General features: G+C 50.0%; 2 non-coding genes across 2 annotated transcripts; one reads left to right on the forward strand and one right to left on the reverse strand.

The window, feature by feature from the left end:
* The first annotated feature begins 78 nt into the window (after nt 1-78).
* Nucleotides 79-150, forward strand: TRNAG-UCC (transfer RNA glycine (anticodon UCC)). The gene has a single exon. It is a non-coding gene; the product is annotated as a tRNA-Gly (tRNA).
* A 296-nt stretch (nt 151-446) lies between these two features.
* Nucleotides 447-519, reverse strand: TRNAV-CAC (transfer RNA valine (anticodon CAC)). Its single transcript has one exon. It is a non-coding gene; the product is annotated as a tRNA-Val (tRNA).
* Between the last annotated feature and the right edge of the window lie 8,020 nt (nt 520-8,539).

The following is an 8,539-nucleotide window of genomic DNA, read 5'->3' on the forward strand; positions in this document are numbered from 1 at the left end:
CCCCCCCCGCCACTGGGGGATGGTTGGATCCAGGCGGCTAAAGTTGCTGAGGGAGGCCGCGGAAACTTCCGTCGCCAGGCGTTGGTGGTATAGTGGTTAGCATAGCTGCCTTCCAAGCAGTTGACCCGGGTTCGATTCCCGGCCAACGCAGCGTTGCCTTTTTTTCATTTTAATTTTTTTTTCCTCCGCTCCCCACCGGTTCCAAAGCCAATTCTGAACGCGTCTGCACACGAAGCGCCCCGCCCGCCTCCATTTTACCCCCCTGAACCCCGGCGGTCGCCAGTCAGGCGTGGCGGGACGTGGGCGCTGCCCGGTGGTGCGGCACACGGTGCCGTTACTTCTCTCCCAGCTAGCAGCGGGGCCCCGAACCGTCGGGGGACGGTGGGGAAATAAATATAAACCGAAGGAAAAAAAGAAAAACAAAAAATAGAAAAGCGAAAAGGAGGTGTTTCCGCCCGGGATCGAACCGGGGACCTTTCGCGTGTGAGGCGAACGTGATAACCGCTACACTACGGAAACTCGCTGTACTACACCCTCCCGGGCGGCGCGTGATGTTCGCGCCCTCCTGCGCGGCGCCTGAGGGCTGGGTCTGTCCCTCGGCGCGTCCCTCACCTCACGGCAACCTCAAATAAAATCTACCCCACACACTGAGAAACGCCGTGCGGGATTCCAAGTGATGAGCGTTAATGAGTCATTAGTGCTTCCAGAGGCCTACTCACCTCAGACGGCGGCTGAGGTGGGTGTCCCGGGGCTATGCTCCGCTGCATTTCGGTGGTGCTCCCCTCAGAAGAGGGACAGCCCCAGAAGGAACTTGCCGCTTCCCGCTGAGGGGGAGCAGGAGGGGCTCACCCCAAACCGGCATGGCCTGGCCTTGCACTCTGCTCCGAGCCACCGGGGCTGCCGGGAGCCCCGGGACTGGCCTCACCCTCCAGGCCCGGCCTCGCCCTCCAAGCCTGGGCGCGTCCCCTGGGCCCACCAGCCCAGGCCAAAGCCAGGCATGGAGGCCGGGCGCGGGTTAAGGAGGGCAGGACGTGCCAGGCCTTGGGCCAGTTTTGAAGAAGCATCTTTTCTTCCTAAGGCAGCTGCCACCAGATGTCGGTAGAATAGTGGCAACAGGGAGCGGAGCTCCCTGCAGAGCTGCTCAGGAGGGAGAGGATCCAGCCCAGGGGACAGAAGCTGGAAGAGGACTGGCCGTTTTCTGAGCAAAAGGACAGACCCTTGGTGGTCTCCCTTTGCTGGGGCGAAGTTTTCCCTCCCTGCAAATAAAGCTTCTCTAAAGCACAATGGGCCAGAGTCTGTTCTCATCAGCGGTGTCTCTCCAAGGCAGTGGAAGCTGTGCAAGAGGATGGAACAGAGCAGGGCAGCGTGATGCCATCACACTGCAGTGAGTTTCCCATCACTGAGGTTTTGGGTAAAGTCCCTGTTGACCATCCCAGATGGTTCTAGGAATATGCTGGTTCCTCTTCTTTTATCTTAATGCAGTGTTAACAACTCATACGCCCATGGCAATCGTTCTTTTTTTGGTAAAACCTCAGTCCTTGGAATCAGGTGGTAATGTGAGAATTATTTTTCCTGTTTCGTTTGTTGAAGTGTGTTTTATGCTCTGCTGGCTGCAGAGGAAAGCTTAGAAGGGAGAAATGAATCATAAACCCCCATGAAAGTGAAAAGAACCTCACTTTCAATAAAACATACTTTTAATAAAGCTTACTTTTAATAAAACTTACTTTTAATTTTATAATTTTGTAGCTCATCTCCTGATTTGGGGCCAAAAGGGATAGAGAGGAGGTTCTCACATGTCTTTGAACCCCAGGACTTGCCAGTACTTTATTCTGATCTGACTTGCGATAAGGATTAGAACATTACATTAAAGTCCATGACAAACCTGAAGCCTTGGGACTTGTTTGCTTCACGTTACTGTTACGCATCCCAGTGTTGCACTCTTTTTGCCTGCAGCTGGCAGAGCCGGCAGGAGAGGACTCTGGTAGCAACCTTTGCACTGTGCATCAGCTGAGTGTGCTGGGGGCAAACCTTATCAATAGCTGGGGGCAAAGTCTTCTCCCTAGAGCAGGAGGAAGTGGATCTGTAAGTGACCCAAGACCATCAATGGAAAGATTCAAATGCTTCGGTTTTGTTTTCTTCCACAGACCTCTTTCAGTCTGGTGAGCAGTGGAGAAAGGAGAGCTGCAGACCAGACAGCCCAGGGAGGAAGCTCCTGGAAGGTACCTGTAGGAGGCAGAGGCAGAAATTAGACGATTGTGCTGCTGGTATTAACTCGCAAATATTGCGCTGGTCCTTCGTTAAAGCAGCACTGGACTCTGGTAGCCTTGAGACATACTGTGTAGATGGGTCGTGGGCTCTAGATCCTCCTCATGTGGGCAACTCTGGCTTTGAGGGCCCAGATAAAGCTCCCTCTTCGTGCTGGTTGCCGCTTGCTGGAATGGCTCCCAGGGATGTTCTTGCTTTTCTTACAGAGATCCATTGTCAGTGACTGCTCAAACTTTGCCCTGCAGGACAAAGAGACTGGCAGCATTTCAGTCTCCCCTCCAGCCCCTGACCTATCCCACTTCCTCTGCTCCCAAGATTTAACCACCCCTGCGGCACTGTTTGTGTGTGAGAGCCCCCCTCTGCCTCCCCCGCCTCCCCACGGACAGTCTCCAGAGCGCTAGGAAGGACTGTCACATAAATACCCAGGAAAAAGAAAGCAGGGGGCTTATTTGGAGGTGAAGGATGGATATTCTCTACTATTATCGCCAGCATCTGCCCTTTCCGAACACGGGAACCCTCCCCCAGCCAGCCTTTTCACCAGTGCGCTGAAGGCAGCCATGCTCTGCTTTGTTTGCCTGACACGCTGCGATGGCTGCGGAGTCCCATTCTCCCCTTTTCCTCCCTCCGCTCCCTAAACAGCCTGCATGGCTGTTACAAGAGAGGGGAGCTCGGAGCACTGTTGAGCAGGAGAGCTGACAATCAGGGCTGGGAGACAACGCTGCCTTGCACAATACCCCCCCAATTAGCCATTCATTTCTGCTACCTCTGAAATGGGGAGCACAGCCCTTGTGCTGGGAGATAAAACAAGAACGGCTTCAATAGCACTGATTTAAATTAGGTCAGGCTAGCTTTTGTGTGGCAGGGACCACACAATAGCAGTCACACGACTGTGGAGGGGAGCAGCATAAAGGAAAAGAGGCCAAGCAAGTGGCACAGATGCTAGGAGTTGGTGGGTGCTGGGAGATGAGGGGTGTATGTACGTGAGTGATAGCAGAGGGGCAGACACTCCAACCAGCACGTGACGCTAATACATAAAAGGGGGCATATGGTCAGCAGGGGACGGAGAGGTCAAATACTGTCTCTGCAGAAACAAAATTATCAGCTAGTTCTGCCACACCAAGGGGTGCAAGAGCACAGCCATGCATCCTTGGAAATTGGTCTTTAATCATAACTGGTTATGAGGCAAAGGGGTGACGATGATGTTGACCCATAACATCCTCCCTGAGCACTAGCACAAGCCCTGTCGATCATACGGGGTGGGGGTGGGGGTTAAGGGGAACAGAGACCCTCTGGGGCCTTTGTACTAAGGGGCTTACTTCTTGTACCCCAGGCCTGGAGATACTGCTCTTCCTCTTGGCAAAAAAAAAAAAAAAATTAAAAAATTGCGAAGGGACAGTAGTTTTTCTGGAGCACACAGCAAGTCAGGGTATGATAGGTATGATGAAGCCCCAGACCTGGGTTGCAATCCCCAGCGTTGACCAGGGTTTGCAATTTCTTTCCCCTCATAAGTTCATCAAAAGTCCACACCCAGCCTGAACACCTGCCGTGCTATGAAATCCTACACTCAGTTCTTTATCGATCGGTGGGTTTGGGGAAAAATCAGCAACTCCTTCAAAATGATCTCTTAAGCCAGGTTCTCAAAGACATCTGAGTGTCTGACTGCCTTCAGAGAGAGGTCCTGGAGGCAGTTGCCCAGGAGGATATAAGCACTGGAGACTGGTCCCCCTTCTCACCCCAGTACCATTAATATTAGTATTACTGTTACTACAATAGTTATGCAGATGTTCGTGTTTATCTGGCAGTGGGAGAACACGAGAGCAGCATGCTTTCTCTAGCAATAACAGTGTGCTCAAAGCTATCAATAAGAGCCTGATCTTTTCAGGCTGGGCTGAGCAAGCTGTTGTCATGGTCTAAATGAGTTTATCCAGGTAAGTCCATATGCAGAGGAAGGTCAGGTAAGTTTAAAAACAAGACTTTGCCCCTGTAAGTCTCCCAGGCAGAAGTGTCTCTCACTGAATGGTCTTTTGTGACCCAGATTGAACTTCTACAGTAACACTTTGCTACAGTTGGCCAAAGAACTACTGATGGGAGAAAATATGGGTGTGGAAAAGTTGAAAGATAATCGGCCATTTAATATGGTGTTCTTCAGCCTTTTTGAGTCAAAGGACAACCTGATATTCTTTGGCAGTGGCAAGAAAAAGTTGTAAGCAAAGACAATACTTATCATTTAAGCAAAATATTTATTGTGTTACAAAGTCATAATTTTCTTCCTAGAATTACAAGCATTATAATTTCAACTACTGATAGTAAAAAAGAGTGGGTGAGCCAAAGAACTGAGTGTGCCAGCCAGTACCACAAGGAGAAAAGTAGGTTAAACTGAATTATTAGTTATTCTTATTCTCCTTCATTTCTTTGTTCACATATGAATGACTTTTTTTAAAACCCAGGACAACTTAGAGCCATTTGGTGGGCCATCCTCTGACCCCCAATGGCCTACGCAGTTCACAGGTTGATTTAAACATACCACTTCCTACATGCATACACAGACAGTAGAATATTCCGTGGCCAGAAGCTGATATTGGAAAGAAAGACACTAAAAATAAGCTGTCCTTTTTTAACAGTAAGTGTAATTAAGCACTGAAATAGTGCCTGTTGTAGGGAGGTGGCCCTGAAGGCATCAAGCCAAAATGAGACATGTTGCTAAAAGGTATGTTCGCGTTCAGCCAGATGGTCAGAGCTTTGATGCATGAAGCACCAAGTGAAATTATCTACCCAGTTTATGTAGGAAGCCCGTCTGGAGCAACCATAATAGCCCTAATTTATCTCAAAATACAAATATATGGTGGCTAGTTTTCACTGCTTTACTGCTATGCTATTTGGCATATTTTTAGCCTTTTAGTTGGGAGAACACAACTAAAACAACACACCAACAAAGTCCCACTTTGTTTTTCATTTTGGTTTACTTTCTAAAGCCCCTGTCCACACTGCAGTGAAGACTGGAGGTGCCCAGATACCAAAAGCAGTTTAACTGCGGTAGCGCAAAAATCTGTATTACCAAATTTGTTCTGCTACTTTACTCTGCTCACTTGCACCTCTGGTGCCTCTCCCTGCACATGGTGCAGTACAGAGACAGAAGAGGCAAGACTCCAGCTCTTACAGAAAACTTACAGATGTGATCCCTGTGGGTTCCAAACAAGAAGACATAAAAATTATATATAATCATGTTAATAGTACACACATCCATATATATAAATAAATCGGAACTATACAATTAGGTATATATAACTAGAGATCATTATTCTCAAGCAAATGACATGATCTGGGACATTCCTGAGTTGCGATTTTGTAAATCCCAGTATTACTGAGATGGACTCTCTAACCTGAAATGCTCATTTGAGTCCTTCAGCTCTCCAGCAACCCAAAAACCACTGCAGAAACAAATATGTTTTGCAGAAGGCTGGTTTATTCCCTGGATATTTATTTGCTGGTTTGGGTTGGTTTTTTTTATTATTATTATTATTTGTTTTGTTTATTTCTTCTTCTTTTAACAGCTCCAGCTGAGACAGGAGAGGGTGGGAGGAGGGTTTTGTTCCTCTGGAGATAACAGGAGGCTGTGTCTGTGCAGCCATGGTGACAAGATCCAGGGCGCTTTCTGGCTTCCAAGCAATTTGCTCCCCACCCCTGGCTCCCAAGTAAAAGTGGGGCAGAGAGAGAGAGGAGCTTTTGTTTCTCAAGTGCTTCAGCTGTTGCTATTAATTAAGCGAAGAGCTCTAGTGCCTTCCCACCTCCCAAGCCTAAGGAGGATCTAGTTGGGGTGAAAGGAGAGTCAAGAGGCTGTGCTGCTGCTTCTCAGCACCCTGCTCTCACTGTAAGGCTCTTCTGTTTCATCCTTGCTCTGCCACAGCCTTGCTGGGTGACCCGTGGCCAACCCTATGCCTCAGATTCCCTGGCTGCAGGGGGGAAGAAATGAGAGAGACCAAGCTCAGCACGAGGCCAGATGGAAACTACCACCCTGCTGTTCAAGGTGTTATTATCGGTTTAATGCAATATGTTTCCAGCTTCCCAGACATGCTGACTATCAGCAGATTGCTCTTTCCTTCTCCAGCCTTCCCTGGATGTCATCCCCTTCTCTCGCTCTCTCTCTGAGATGCCAGCCCCTTCCTGGAGCTCTAACAGCATTTCTGCAACCTCCCCAGTGTGTGTCTTTTTAACCCCCTCCAGTGTCACCAGAATGTGCTGGAGGAGCCAGATGAACTGTCAACAGGCAGGCATCAGGCAAATGGCCTTTGCACAGGGCCGGCGTGCTTTTTTGGACAAGGGGGTCAGGGTGGGTAGAGGGCAGAGTGAGCGGCACCTGTGAGAACTGCAGGGGAACTACACAGCCTCTGCCCAGTTCTGCAACAGGGAACACATAGCGTACCAAAGCATTGCATGCATGTGGGAAGGACTGCAGAGAGGAAAAGAGGGTGGAGATGTGGAGAGAGAAAAAACCCATTAATGTAGGGAATAGGAATGCTGCAGGAATCCAACAGCGCATGGAATCGAGGTCCGAGCCCTGGCTCAGCTCTGCAAGATGCCCAGTCACCATGGACTGAAGTAGCAACCAAGGTCATGGCTGCTCCCCTGTGCCTCTGCGCCCATTGAACTCCGTTGGATATCTTCAGCCCAGGATCTCGCAGGGAGAAATTTAGGGCCTCACTGAGGAACAGATGGTCTCCCTCTTGGGCCCCATCTGCCAGGCAACACTGGAGCAGTTGGTCTCTGCAGTGCTGAGCAGAATCTTGTTTACTTTCCCCTCGTGTCGGCAAGGTGATACGTAGGGTACCTGAGCCCTGCTGTTACAGGCCTGGATTTCCAGGAGCAGCCAGCAACTCAAAGGTGCAAGAGCGTAACCCAAGAGCCATCTTTGAGAGGCCCAGGCAATGTGGCATCAGCCAGCCCTGATCTACGTCAGAGTCTGGCCCGAGAACAGGGCTGTAGTTGCAAGGGTAGTGGTTGTAGCCCATCCTTGTAGTTGCAAGGATGTTGTTTGGGAAGCCCTTGATTCACGTGCAGGAAGAAAGCACGTGGGCTAAAGGAGAAATCCGGAGTAAAGTTTCACAAGGGGCAGCCTGCAGGAGAGGTGCCAGGAGCAACAGGCATGTGAGCCTTGTCCATGATGAACTGGTTAGTGCCCGGACTGCTGAGAAACACACGGTGTGTTTGGTGGAGATCTTTGGTACTGACCTTACCTGGAGCCAAGTTCTGAGCATGCATTCACGGTTCCTGAATTGAGGGAGGGGGAATAACAAGGCAGCAGCCTGTCTTCTAAGACCCAAGTAAGTGTGATTTTCAGGGTGTCTTGGTCATCTGGAAATCCTAGTGAGCTCAGCTTACTCAACCTCAGTGTTTCTGGCCAGGCAGAAAGCTAGTGGCTGCTCTGGAAAAGTTCGGCCTTAATGCTCGGAAATGTCTAGTAGAAATCCTTGTCAGCAGGAAAGCCCGGGCCTGAGCTGGCCCTCGTGCTGGACTCTTCCCTCATCAGCTTTCAAAGATGAGGCTGGCTAGGCAGAAGGGGGTGGAGAGATGGACCCGTACCTTACAGCTGCTCCTTCTGTCATAAACAGCCTCCATCCACCAGCGATGTGGAGAAGTGTCTCTAGACAGTATTAAGGACACACAAAAATAGCAAGTGAGACCAGGTCCCGTTTAGCAGCACCAGCCAAGTTTGCTGCAGCATGGCTGATAAAAGAACTTTACTTATTCTTTTCGGAAGCCCAGTATCAAGGACTGCAGAAAATATCACGCATCCGTGCACTAACGCATGTTTTCCAGAGACCTTGTCCCCAGAAGTCAGGCTGGTGAGGTCCTGCTCTCTGAGGTTGCCAGGTTAGGCAGTCAGTACTCTAATGGTGCTTGGTGAGCAGAGGGCACGGAGCATTACTTTATCCCCTCCCCTGAGGGTTCCCATCCACAGAGGCTCTGGCGCAGGATGCTGCCTGTGTCAGCTCCGCAGTAATCAGCCCCGAGGCAGAAAGTGGAAACTTTCTGGTTGCAGCCACTTAGTTTCATTAGAAGCATCAAAAGAGAAAACAGGCCTCAGGTGGGGCAGTGAGAGGCAGAGACACGCAAGAGGTGCGGGAGAGGGGATCTGCAGCTTCGTTTTACATGTCAGTTAGCAGGTAAGCTTCAGCTAAGGACTGGAGAAGAGAGGTAGGAAAGAGGGGCAGAGAAACAGCCCGACGCTAGGGCCCGTCACCCATATTGTTCAAAGAGCTGTCAGGAGATCATACAG

The sequence above is a fragment of the Ciconia boyciana genome, chromosome 24 (genome assembly GCF_034638445.1).
Source record: "Ciconia boyciana chromosome 24, ASM3463844v1, whole genome shotgun sequence".
Lineage (NCBI taxonomy): Eukaryota > Metazoa > Chordata > Aves > Ciconiiformes > Ciconiidae > Ciconia > Ciconia boyciana.